Raw genomic sequence first — 14,586 nt, forward strand, 5'->3', positions numbered from 1 at the left:
CTGAGCTATCAGCACAGAGCCCGACATGGGGCTTGAGCTCACAAACCGTCGGACACCTAAGTGACTGAACCACCCAGGCACCTCTCTCCCTGCCTTTTAAAAAATTACATAAGCTCTATGCCCAACGAGGGGCTTGAAGTCCTAATTCCAAGAGTCTCATCTCTATCAACTGACCCAGCCAAGTGCCTGCATTTAGTTTTTATTTTAGAGAGAGCATACATGAGCCATGGAGGGTGGGGAGAGAGACTGGGCACAGAGAGAGGGAGAGACTTTCAAGCAGGCTCCACCCTCAGCACAGAGTCCGATCCCAGGGCTTGATCCCTGAGGTCATGACCTGAGCCAAATCCAAGAGTCATGGGATGCTTAACTGACTGAGCCACCCAGGCACCCCCCCCCCCCCACATTTGGTTTTATATGTGCTTAGTTTATTTTAATCTAGAACATTCTTCCTCTCCCGCTTGCTCCCCACCGCCCAGGGATAGTGACTTTGAATCTAAGCCACGTATCTTGTAGAATATCCTATCCTACATTCTGGATTTGTCTGATTGTTTCTTCAGGGAATCATGTAACTCTTCTTCTATTCCTTATACTTTCTGTACCCTAGAAGATTGGTCTAGAGGCTTGATTAGATTCAAGTCCTGTATTTGGCAAAGACATTTCACAGATGGGGCTAATTCCTGTCGCATTGTATCTGAATGCACCTAACAGTTGTACTGCTGGGAACGCTGCTGTGCCTGGTCCCTTGAGGTGGGGCGGTGACTGCCTTCGAGCAGGTAGGTTTTACCCTTGAGGTATGATGATCAAGCACAGACCCTGTTCCCCAGCAACTTTGACCTAGTTGTTTGTGTCCACTGGTGATTCTTGCCTGATTCAATTACTATATTCAACCCTCCCTTTTTTTATGTTTATTAATTTTGAGAGAGAGAGAACCAGTGGGGGAAGGGCAGAGAGGGAGACAGAGGATTCAAGGTGGGTTCTACGCTGACAGCAGAGAGCCTTACATGGGGTTCAAACTTCCGAACTGCGAGATCATGTCCCGAACCAAAGTCGGATGCTTAACTGTCTGAGCCACCTAGGCGCCCTATTCCTTCTTTTAATCGAAGAATAACATTTTAAAGGTTCCGTTTACTGAGTTTTAAAAAATTGTACAGACCCAGGTTCCAGCACCCAAAAGATGGTATAGACATTTCTATCTCTTCAGAATATTCCAGGCATTCCCCTGTCTCCCCCCAGCCTTTTCTGACTTCTATCACCTTAGTTTTGTCTCTTTTTATAGTTTATGGAAATGGAATTGTGTATATTTGGTGATCATTTCACAATATATACAAATAATTGTGCTGTACCCCTGAAGCAATAATGTATGTCCATTATACCTCAGCAACAAAAAAGATTAAAAATAAGTTTTGTAGATCTGCAAATAAACTCTTGTTGGTGGAGGTTTTATTGACGTCCCTTTTCCAGTAGAGAAGAGTCCAGTTTTGTTTTAATTTGTACATTCATTTTAATACTTCTGATTTAAAAATGTGACTTTGGGGGCGCCTAGCTGACTCAGTTGGTGGAATGTACAACTCGTTATTGTGAGTTCAAGCCCCACATTGGGTGGAGAGATTACTTAAAAAGTAAAATTTTTAAAAGTAAGTAAGTAAATGTGTGACTTTGCTTGGGTTGTTCTTTTAACTGGTTGCAATACCGTACTGGTTTCCTCTTTAATAATGATGAAAATAAAAATTTTGATGCATGCTTATTTTAAAAAGTAGAGTCCCGCGGTATATATTTTATGGAAACTAGCTTCTTTTGTTTCATAGAATGCTCTAGAAGTTCACCCTTACCGTTGCAAGAGCGCAGAGATTGTTCCTTTCTGTTGCTGGGCGGGAGGCTGTTGTATGGATATGCCACAGGCTACCCGCTCCCCTGATGATAGACTTTTGGGTTGTTTCCAGTTTGGGGCTATTGCTTATTCAGGATCTTTGGGAGACATGTTTTCATTTCTCTTGGGTAAATACCTAGGAACAGAAGGGTTTACTTCAATAAGAATTGCCACCGCGGCGCCACCATCTGATGTCGCCTCCAGCAGGGTCTGAGAGCTCTGGATTCCCCGCACTCTCCCTCACTCCTGGGCCCATCAGTAGTCTTTCCAGGAGCATGAAGTGTTTGTCATTTTTGTTTTAGTTCGCATTTCTCTGATTTCTTTTTCACTGTTTATCTGTTTAGGGAACGGGCTAGTGAAAGTTTACAAAGGCTTTTTTGCCTGGGTTTCTGCACACTGCCTGTAGTAACAGTGCCACAAAAGGGGGGGTGGGGTGGCTAAATCAACAAATTGCCCCACATTCTAGAGGCTAGGAGTGTGACATCAAGGTGTCAGGCAGGCCTTGCTTCCTACTGACCCTTGTCCGGGAGAATCCTTTCCTGATTCGTCTCGCTCCTGGCGTTTGCCAGGGATCTTTGGTGTCCCTTGGCCTATAGAAGCACCACTCTCTTCTCTGCCTCTGTTGTCACGTGGCCGTCGTTCCTCGTGTGCTCTATGTTGGCTGTACCCTGTGCATGTTTTTTTTCTCCTTCCACAGCTTCTTTTTTAAGACAATTCTTTTTTTTAATGATTTTTTTAAAATGTTTTATTTATTTTTGATAGAGAGACAGAGCATGAGAGGGGGAGGGGCAGAGAGAGTGGGAGACAGAACCGGAAGCAGGCTCCAGGCTCTGAGCTAGCTGTCAACACAGAGCCTGACGCGGGGCTTGAGCTCACGAACGTGAGATCTGACCTGAGCCGAAGTCGGAGGCTTAACCGACTGAGCCACCCAGGTGCCCCTCTTCTTCCACAGCTTCAAAAAGAAACCTTTTCCACCTTATCTCAAGGCGTCTCCTTAGGTGCCATGAATCTGTAGGTCTTTTCCTGCCTACTGGGAAGGCTTGCATCTGGCTGCGAGTTCACTGGCTTGCTCTTTGGACATTTAGTGGCCCGCCCTGCCATGTGGGCAACATGGGGCAAGGTGCAGGCCCTGGTCAGTGGCCACGTACCAGGCGGTGGAGGGGCAGGAGGTTGAGAAGCTCATCCCTAAGCAGCCCTTGAGTCCTGTCCTGCAGGTTTGCCCGCAGGTGATGCTGTTAGTCAAGCCCTCGGCTGCCTTTTGGAGCCTGAGCCCTGCCTCCCACATAAATACACATAAACTTTCTGGAGACAATCAGAGTTGTTGGATGAATCACTAGCATCTACAGGGGAAAGACTTTTTATTTTCTTATAGGGATATAAATAATTTAGTAGAACAAGATTAGAACAGTAACTTGTGTTAAGGTTTTGAGGACAGTTTGTGTATTTCTTAAAATAAGCACCAATTTTTCTGATATTGGCTTATTTTTTAAAAATTAGGATTTTAAAAAATAGATGATACACAACATAAAATTCAACAAAAACAAAAAGGAAACAGTAAAAAATAATTCTTCCACTTCTGTTTGTTAACTTAGTAGTGGTTTCTCACAGATACCTGTAGAGATGTTTCTCCATATGTAAGTGTATATAGACGTACACTTGAATGGTAACATCCTATGAACACTGTTCTGCCTTTTATGGTAGGGCTTTCCATTGTACCTTGAAAATGATTTTATTTATAGAGCTCTTTGGTGGCTCAGTCAGTTGAGCGTCCGACTTCGACTCAGGTCATGATCTCACAGTTCATGGGTTCGAGCCCTGTGTTGGGCTCTGTGCTGACAGCTCAGAGCCTGGAGCCTGCTTTGGATTCTGTGTTTCGCTCTCTCTGTCCCTAACCCACTCACATTCTGTCTCTGTCTCTTCTCAAAAATAAAACAAATTTTTTAAAAATTTAATAAAGCAAATGATTTTATTATTGAAAGAAAAAAATTTTTAACATTTATTCATTTTTGAGAGAGACAGAGTGCAAGCATGAGAGGAGGACAGAGAGACGGAGACACAATCAGAAGCAGGCCCCAGATTCTGGGCTGTTAGCACAGTGCCCGATGCAGGGCTCAAACCCATGAACCACAGCATCATGACCTGAGCCGAAGTCGGACACTTAACTGACTGAGCCACCCAGGCACCCCTTGAAAATGATTTTAAAGGGGCACCTGGGTTGCTCAGTCAGTTAAGCGTCCAATTTTGGCTCAGGTCATGATCTCAGAGTTCATGGGTTCCAGCCCCGCGTCGGGCTCTGTGCTGACAGCTGGCTCAGAGTCTGGAGCCTGTCTTCTGATTCTGTGTCTCCACCTCTCTCTCTGACCCTCCCCTGCTCATGCTGTCTCTCTCTCTCTCTCAAAAATAAATAAAACATTGAAAAAATTTAAAAAACAAATGATTTTAAAATCAACATACTACTGCCTCTTTTTTAATGATTACACGTCATTCTGGAGTATAGGTTTGCTTCATCAGATCTTATAGGCAGTTTAGGTCATTTCTAATCTTTTGCTGATTTAAACAAGTTTTAAAGCCGGTTTCAATAGGAAATGACAAAAGTGATTTCTGCTATTAGACAGGAGTGTAAAGAAAACTCGTTGCAAATTTTACAAATAAAAGTGTATCACTTTGACTAAACATGTATGCTTTTCTTCAGGCCCTAGGTTTAGTAGGATAGGATAATATTTGGAAAGGAGGTCCAGTGAGGTATGCTTTATGGCATTACAGTCGGAAATTGGGGGTATAATGATCGACACTGATTTATCCCATATGGATTTTAGATAAAACGGTTTACTAAGCTGAAACTTCTAATACTATTTTTTCTATAGTCTGCTAAATACATTTTTATTTTCTGCTTAAGTCTGATTTTTGTTTCAAATCCCTTGGGAGCAAAGCAGGTCTGTTTGAACTGTTGTATGAGTGAAGACAAGAACCAAGCTGAAGTCTTTGTCCAGATTTTTTTTTAATGTTTTATTTATTTTTTTTTTAATGTTTTATTTATTTATTTATTTTTCCCCCTGCTTCACCTAATGTTTATTTTTGAGAGAGAGAGAGAGAGAGAGAGAGAGAGAGAGAGAGAGAGAGAATGTGAAGCAGGCTCCAGGCTCCAGACTGTTCAGCACAGAGCCCGACACAGGGCTCAAGCTCAAGAGCCACGAGATCATGACCTCAGCCAAAGTCGGACACCCAACTGACCGAGCCACCGAAGGGTCCCCTTAGTCCAGATTTTTAAGGGCCTTTCGATATGTGGTTATATTAGTTTCCTACTTTTATGTAACAAATTACCACCAACATAATGTCTTGAAACTACTCACATTTATTGTCTTGTTGTGACCATAGGGTGGGAGTCTGGGTACACGTTAGCCGGGTCCTCTGTGTCATCAGACTGAAAAGCAGTGCCTGGGCAGAGGGTCTCTTCTGAGGCTCAGGGTCCTCCTCCCAGCTCACAGGTTGTTGCAGAATTAATCACCTTGTGGCTGTATGACCGAGGGCCCCATTTTCTTACTGGCTGTCAGCTAGAGACCACCAGCGAGAGCCCTTTCTCAGTGCCTACGATTCTCAGGTCTTTCCCGTGTGGCCCCCTCCTCATATAGCATGGCGTTTTGCTTTCTTCTAGGCCCCCAGGAGAGCCTCTGAGTATTTACGGAGATAGGAGCTTATTGAATGCTCTGCACAGGAGCAGTGGGCAGGACAGCAAAAGAGAGATGGTCCCCCAGGAGATGGTGGGGGTGGGGTGGGTGCTGTACTTAAGGGGGCAAGGTGAGGAGATATGGGAACATATGGAATTTTCCTTTTGTGGTACCTATGCCTGGTGGTAAGCAGCCTGTGTGTCAGCTAGGGTTGCCTAATGGGCCTTTTTGCATTCAGCCCGGTGGTCACCATGGGCCCTTTTACCTTACTCAGGCTTCCACTGCTCAAGCCTGTTGCCTAAAATTGGCCTCTACATGCTCCCCTGACAGATGGACAATGACAGGTCTTTGACATTTGGGTGGAGGTCTTGTCTTATGTAGCTGCTTCATGCTAGATCGGTGGGGTAGGGACAGTGTACCTAAACTTGTCGGCCCATCAGGGGTTCTGTGCAGTTACAGACCAGAGCGTGGAATCATACTAACGTGCTGATAGGCAATCTGAGTGAAACCCCTTGGAGGCAAGGTGCACGGCGTTTAGGGACCTCCAGTGGTATGGGCTGGAATCCTTGCAGAACCATCATTTGTATATGGAATTGTTGGATTCGCTGTGCTGCCTGGGAACATACTTTGCCTGTAGATCAAGGTGGTGGCTGGACCCGTGTGGACGAAGGAGAGGAGAGGAGCTGAAAGAGGCAAGGTGGCCGAGAGCCAGCCAACATCAGGAAAGGGTCCCACCTAAGTCCGTAAGGTGTGTGGATTGGCCTCGATGAGCTGCAGATGGAGGAGGAGAGGAGAGGAAAGGGATCCATCCCCCTCACAGGTACAGCGAGTCCAACCTGTTCGCCCTCAGACCTTTGGACCACACCTGGAAACTGGCCTGGCCAGGGACCTTCGTGGTGTGAGGAGACTAGGGTTAGGCCTCCGAAAGGGCCATAGAGAGGAAGGAGAGGGAGGGAAGGATCCCTCCAAAGGGCAAGAGGGGAAGCCCCTCATGCTTTCCAGCAATGGTGATCTGGTGGGTTCCCCTTTGGGCGTCAGGTCCTCACCGACAAGGTCCTCACTTCCCCAAGGTGTACTAGAGTTGGTCTCTGGGAAAGCCCTGAGAAATTCCCAGAGAACCCGGGGAGAGCCCCGGGGCCAGGAAGGGCACCCCGTGCTGGGCCCACCAAATGTGGGGTGACCGGATTGGGTGGAGGCCCACAGCACAGGGCAATGAAAGGATTCGCCCGGAGCAGAACAAAGAAGACAGTATGTTATTGAATACACTGCAAGGGAGGGGAAGGCAGGACAGCAAAGGAGGGACTGGCTTCACCCTCTTTTTTTTTTAAGGAGAAAAACAAATAAGTTTAATAACATGTATATCTCCTGTATACCTGGGGCCTACCCACAAAAACTGAGCGTCTCCATGGCTTCACCTTTTAAAGTGTTTAACTGATTAGGTCAGGCCCACCCACCTAAGATAATCTTTTGGTGGACTCCACATGATCTCTCATAATACTACTTGGTTTCACCTACACTCAAAGAGGGTGATTATGCAAGACATGTACACCAGGGGGCAGCCATCTTGGGGGTCGTCTTAGGTTTCTGGCTACCTCCGTGCTGAGTGGTGCAGCCATAGGAGGGCAAGCTAGAATTGTTACACCTTTTCTCTTTATGAAGACTTAGTAATTGGGCAATTATTAATCTTTACCTTTTTATGTGAGACAGTCACTAAATCGCAGTGGACAGGTGAGCAGTTTTCCTTACCTTGATTGCATCCATATTCAAAACCATTGGCTTTTCAGAAGGGGTCTCTCCTGTTAGAGTTTTCTCTGTTTTCTTTCCTTCAACCTTAAAACATCATGTTATTTCATTACAGGCTAACTCTCCCGGCTGCTAATGCTTCTCAGTACTGTCGTGCAATAAGTAGCTGAGTCTTCTCACCACAGTGTCTGTAATACAGGAGGAATCCCGGTGCTGGAGGCCTGTTTCCCTTCACCGCCAACCGCTTGTGCCCTCTGGAAGTCCTTTTTTTTCTTAATGTTTATTTATTTATTTTTGAGACAGCACAAGTGAGGGAGGGGCAGAGAGAGAAGGAGACATAGAATCCAAAGCAGGCTCCAGACTCTGAGCTGTCAGCACAGAGCTTGATGCAGGGCTCAAACTCATGAGCTGTGAGAGCATGACCTGAGGTGAAGTGAAATGCGTAACTGACAGAGCCACCCAGGCGCCCTGTTACTCAACCTTTAAGAGCCGTTGAGTTTGCCTTTCTGAATTGAGAAAGCGTGCGCATGCTAGAACCGCCATTGGGCCCCATGGTGCTGAACTTCATCCTGATTTCTGCTTTTAAAAAAGTTTTTTTTTTTTAACATTCATTCATTTTTGAGTGACAGACAGAATGTAGGCAGAGGAGTATCAGAGAGAGGGAGACGCAGAACCCGAAGCAGGCTCCAGGCTCTCCGCTGTCAGCACAGAACTGGGTGCAGGACTCGAACCCATGAACCGTGAGATCATGACCCACGCTGAAGTCGGATGTGCAACAGACTGAACCACGAAGGCGCCTCTTGATTTCTGCCCTTAGAGGAGGCACAGCTTCTCTGGGGTTAGAAGCCTGCCCCCAGGGAGGGCGGTGACAAACATAAGTGCATTGTGATTTCCTTGGGTCTGTCTGGGTGTCTGGTGGAACACAGTGATGCTCTGTGAGTGCTCGGGAGGACCAGGAGAGAGACTGGCCTCTGCAAGCGGGACCTGCCCCTTAGATTTCCAGCACATTCCATGGATTGTGTTTTCTTGTTTCCACAGATGGCATTTTCTTGCCCCAGTTCTCCAGGCTTTAACATCTTAAGTTCTGGGTGTGCCTGGGTGGCTCAGTCGGTTAGTGTCTGACTTTGGCTCAGGTCATGATCTTGCGGTTTTTGAGTTTGAGCCCGGCATCAGGCTCTGTGCTCTCGGCGCAGATCCTCTGTCTCTCTCTCTCAAAAATAAATAAACATTTAAAAAAAGGTTTACAAAACTAAAGTTCTCATTCGCCTTGAAGTCTCTCCTGTGGGGAATGGGCTCATCCTCTAAAGGATGATCTGCCCTTAGTAATATCCTACTTCTTCTGATGGGCTTTTTACTTTCTGATTTTGGTTTCATATGTATGTGTTTGTATATGTATTTATATTGAGGTGTGACGGACATAGAAAACAGTTGTGTATATGTTTGTGCATATCTTTATGAGTCTAAAGATACAGATATGCCCATGAAATCATCACCATATACAGTGCCCTGCCTGAACTTATATCACCTCTAGAAGTTTCCTCCTTCCCTCTTTTTTTGCCTTTTGGGTATGAACGTTTAACATAAGATCTACCCTTTTAACAAATTCGTAAGTATACAACACAGTGTTCTTCACTATAGGCTCTGAGCCGTACAGCAAATCTGGACTTTCTCTTCTTCCCTGAGTAGAACTTTGTGCCCTTGGACCAATGACTCCCTCCCTGATCCTTACCCCCCTCCTCCGCCCCCTGCCCCCAGCTGGTTTTGAGTTTCACGATTTTAGGTTTGCCATGCAAGTGGGATCATGCAGTATTTGCTCTTCCGTGTCTGGCTGATGTCACGCAGCGTTATCTCTTCCAAGTTCATCTCTGTTGTAGCCAATTGCAGGATTTTCTTTTTTAAGTAAAACCTACATATGCATGTACCACATTTTATTTACCCATTTGTCCGTTGATGGACATTTAAGTGTTTTGTTTTTTCATGACTTTTTAGCTCTTTTCTTTGGTGGGGCTCCTGTCTCAGATCTCCAACTAGGGTCCATGTTCCAGGAGTCTGGGACCCACGCGCCTTCAGAGTCTCCATGCCTGGAGCTCCTGGCCTTGAACATCGAAGATGTCTAGGAAAGGTAGCCTCTCTCCTCCATTCTCACTGCCTCTGGGGCTGCAGGCGCCCCCACAGCGGTGCCCTCAGTCCAGGCCCTCCTGCCTGGTGTCAGGTGCAGTTTTCTGTGACGCTGAGTCCGGGTTAGGGAAGTGGCATACATCTAATCCAGGCCCCCTTGTACTTTCCCCTACCCCAAACATATACTTAAAACCTTTCTTTGCCTGCAGTAGTGTTTTTCAAATTAGGGACACAGACCCCCTGGGGGTCTTTAAAATTGTACCAGGATGACTGTGAGTTCCATGAGGATATTTTGATGTTGTGTTTCATTTTAATGATAATCTTCAAGACATTTTTAATATAAGCTTACACTAGATTATCTGGATCACTACCTTATAACCGATCCTGTTGTTCGACTTAAGTGCCTGCATTTCTGTTTGGCTTGTTTTGGTGCCAAGAGAACATTGGAAGTGATAGGAGTTTAACCGTTCATGCAGTGTTTTTCTCAGAGAGAGAGAGAGGATCTGTGTGAGCTTTGAGAAGCACTGGGTAATGAGCTAAAGCCAGACTCCTACGTCCAGCTCACAGGGACCTCCGTGCGCAGCTCACGGTCTCCTTCAGACTCTGCCCACGTGAATCCTGGGCCATCTCCCTCCCTAACCGCCCCCCTCGGAGTCTTTCATGTACCCACTGAATTCCTTTCCACCCTCCCGACTCAACCCTGTGTTCCATCTCCCGGACACCTCCTCAGACATCCCAGAGGGGGGACCTCTCCTCCCTAGTTTGTGTTCATCCAGGAATGCCCTTGGTGACGGCATTTATCTCCTTGATGGCATCAAGGGTTCACCTGGCTGTCTCCACAGCAGAATTACGAGCCCCCAGGAGACAGGACCCAGCTGTCTGCCTCCCTGTGCCTAGAACCCAACAGGCGCTTAATACACACTGTCACATGGCTTTGTCTGTGCCCAGGAGCTGTGTGGTCACACCAGATCTCCTTTTAGCTCTCTTCCCGGGTCTGCCTTGGATCATGTGTCCTAAGGAGCTGGGAGGTTTGCTAGCATCCTGCTCTGCATTTAGTGGAGGCTCAATTAACATTCCGTGATTTCTCTGCTCAAGATGGATTGAGCATAATTTTCTTCCCCTTTGAGCAAATGTTTTACCAAGAAAAAACTGAAAATAGGATCTGTCAATTCAGGTTCCAAAGAAGCATTGCTTGCACACCCTACATGAGCTTCTGGACTCTTCTGGACACCCTGAAGTTTGCCTTGACTTACTTTCCCAGTACAGACCACTCTCCTGCTCCCTTGACGTCTTACTCTTTTTGGTGGTGATAACTCTGGTTAGGCTTACTCGACGGTATTTCCACAGCCAACCACCAGACCTGCTGACATTTGCCCCCCAGCCATGCTCTTTGGCTCGAGGTGGGGGGGGGGGGGCCTGCGGCCCTTCACGGTCCACTCGCCAGTGTGATGCTCGCGGTCCCTGGGGCCGCTGGGCAAATTAATTGGTTTGAACTCGAGCCCTTCTTCTCTCACGCGCGCACTTGTTTGTGTCTGATACACTTTCTGAAGATGTTTGAAAAGTAAATGTTTGAATTGCGCATCCTTATTTGATTGACCTTCTGACTCTCCAGCACCACTGGACCAGTGGGGGGGGAGGCGTGGAAGGAACTCACTTAAAAAGGCACCGCACCATCTTCTGTATCTTGACTGTTTTTCTGTTCCTCTGGCAGAAGCTGGCTGTTTGGGTAGAAATTAATTTCATTTATTAGTATTTTTTTCACTGATAGAACCCTGCATCATCTCTCCTGAGAATCACGGTGAAGGCACTGTCACCCGCCGCCCCCCCCCCCCCCGGGGATTCTGATATCTCAGATCTGATACTTGAGCAGAGTAATAGTGACAACCGCTTTATAAAAATAACATTTTTTACTATTACAGGGGTGATATACACTCCAGGCAGAAAAGTCGGAAGATTCAGAAATAACCACAAATCAGAAAGGTACAGTTTCAACACCTTAAGGTGGCTGCCGGTGCTTTTTCCCTGTTTCCTCCATGCCTTTCCTCTGTACATTTATGGCGGTATTTTACAAATGGAACTTTCTGTTTCTTCTACTCCTCAACAGAGCATAAACATCCCACCATGTCAATATGTATTCTTTCCCCATATGTAGATAGCACATTTTACTTACCCAGTCCTTTGTTGGACATTTGGTTTGGTTCTAATTTTCTGTTATTACAGTTACCTTGTGATAAGCATCTTTACTCCTGCGTCTTAGCCAGCATTTCTTTTATCATGTCCTGAGGATAAATTATGAGCAGAACTCTTGGATCAAAGGGAATCTACGTTTTTTTAACACCAAAATAAGAATACATTGACTTATCGAATGTTGTTCATATAGAAAATGAAAGATTAATCTGCTGTCGCACAATCAATGTTAATAGCTGGGCAGCGCTCCTTAAAATGGCTTTCTGCTTTGCTGGGGGTGGGGCATTGCGTGCGGTGGGAAGTTAAGAACACGAACTTTAGGGCCACCTGGTTCTGATCTGTGTTCTGTTTCTTGGTTATGTGACCTTGGCAGGTCACTGTAGCTCTCTTTGCTTCAGATTTCCTTGTCTACAAAATAGGGACAATAAAAGTACCCATCTCAAAGTCATAATAAAAAATGAATTACTGTATATAAAATGTTTAGGATAGCCCCGGCGCATAGGAAGTGCCGTATAAATATTTGCTATTATTTTATTAGCTAGTTTTTTACTTAACAAGTCGCTGTGTGTATCAGTGAATAAAAATACTGTTATTCTTAATGGTGGCTATACAGTATTCCATCATAAGACTGTGCCTGTGTGTTTAACCAGTCTTATGTTCTTGCTAGTTATCTCCTATTTTTTCAGAGCGAGATTTTATTTTTAAGTAATCTCTACACCCAACATGGGGCTCCAACCCCACAACCCCCAGATAAAGAGTCACATGCTCCACCAACTTTGCCAGCCAAACAACCCACTAATTACCTCCTTGTGATAAATTCATAGAGCTGGAGTTTGATGGGGGCTCATTTGTTTTAGGTTTTTATATATTTTCAGAGACAGAGAGTGAGCATGGTGGAGGGGCAGAGAGAGACAGACAGAATCCAAGGCAGGCCCCAGGCTCTGAGCTTCAGGACAGCCTGACGCAGGGTTTGAACCCGCAGACCATGAGATCATGACCTGAGCCAAGTTGGAGGTTTAACCGACTGAGCCACCCAGGTGCCCCCATGGGGGCTCACTGTTGAAGGCTTGTAGATACACATGTACATATTTCCAAGTTGCGTCTTCACAAAGAGCCCCGGCACTATTTACTGGGACTGTGTCGGAAAGGATGTCATGCTTGACTGTGCAGCTTTGTCTTGTCACCTGGACGTAAACAGAACTGGAAGAACAATGGAGACCATGGGCTTTATTGTTAAACTTGAACGTGAGACCCGCACAGCTGTCCTGAAAAGCCGCCTCCATTAGAGGCCAAAATGCATGTCAATAGCCAGGAATTCCAAAACAGCCCGTCACTGTCACCACTCTGGCCCCTCTCTTAGAGTCAAATTCAAAGAAGGAGTTGATCTATTTATTCATTTTGCTTGTTTCTGTCCTAATTTTCCCTGTTTTATTTTTTTATTTTCATTAAAAAAAACCTTTTTTTTTAAGTGTATTTATTTTTGAGAATGAGAGAGAGCATGCATGAGCAGGGGCAGAGAGAGGGAGAAAGAGAATCCCAAGCAGGATCCACACTGTCAGCGTGGAGCCTGATGTGGGGCTCGAACTCACCTACTGTGAGATCACGAACTGAGCCGAAACCAAGAGTCAGATACTTAACTGACTGAGCCACCCGGGCGCACCCCGCTATGTCTTAACTTGAAATATAACTCATGGAAAATCTGTACCTGGTAAGAAATGGTTCAGAATGAAAAATACATCCTTCCCTCCTTCCCCAGACCCTAGTCTTCCTCCCCGAGTCACCCGATGTTACCAGGGGTGGGTACGTGTTCTTCTAGAAATAGTCTACGTCTGTGCAGACATACAGCTGTGTCTTTACTGTTTCTCTAGAAATAAGAGTGTCTGTGCTTTGCTTTTTCACAGAACAGTACAAAGCTTTTCATTTTTTCCACCTTCCAAAGGATACTTGGCATTTATGCATCAGCGGTGAAAGGGCGGGTGACTGTATGATTGAACAGGACGTTTCTCCTAATGTTTAGAGGGCAATTATTTTCCAGCCAGCTGCCAATCCTCTCTGACAACGTTCTACGAAAGTTAGGTGAAACCGTCACCTTGGCCTCCTACCCATCACTGAATGCAGACCAAAGCCGGGCCAGAGCGTGGCAGAACACGGCACCTTAGATAGATTTTGGTGGCTGGCTGGCTAGCTGTGCCTCACTGAAGGGAGGCAGTCTCTGTTCTGGGCCCCAGTTTCCTCTTTTTTAAAATGCAGATTTATAGGATCTCGGGTAAGTGTTACAAGGTCAACGCCTTGTCTCCGTTCCCCACTGTATCCCCTGCTTCTAGAAGGCCCGGGGAACACGGGGAACACGAGGGCTGATGAATACCTGCTCCCTTCCAGCTCCAACACCCCACCCTTCTCTGTGTCGTCTCCACCAGGTGCAGAGTCCTTCGGCAAGTCCTGCACCCGGACTCTGCCCGGATAGTGGCCCCTGCCCTTGTGGAGTTCATGGTCGCTGACAGATCCAGGAGAGGAGGCCTCCTCAGTCCATTCTGCTCTTCCACAGCAGCAAGCTAGTTCATTTATCTTCATTGGTTGTTTGTTGAGTGGCCCATTCTAATGCCAGAGGAAGTGCCTGGTCAGTGTTACCCTGCACCTGTCAGACCTGTACACCAAACTCTAAAGAGCCAAGGACAGCTACTAATTCTGTGTATGAATGGTGTTAAGTGCTTATACGTATCATTTCATTTAATCCCCACAAATACTTTCTGAAGTGGGTACATGTTTTCATCTCAGAGAGGTTAGGTCACGTGGGCAAGGTCACACAGCTCAACAGCGGAACTGCACACCCGCTGTGCCTCCTGTGCCATGGGAAGGGAGCCTTTGCGAGGGGCTGGATTCACTTCTCACTTTAGCTTACCTACAAATTATACTGCCTGACCAGGGGCGAGTCCCTTCTCTTTTCTGCAGTTTTCCCGTTTGAACAGGGAGGAAAGATAGCATCTCTAAGACTTTCAGAGCTCTGCA

This window comes from Suricata suricatta, chromosome 16 (genome assembly GCF_006229205.1).
Source record: "Suricata suricatta isolate VVHF042 chromosome 16, meerkat_22Aug2017_6uvM2_HiC, whole genome shotgun sequence".
Lineage (NCBI taxonomy): Eukaryota > Metazoa > Chordata > Mammalia > Carnivora > Herpestidae > Suricata > Suricata suricatta.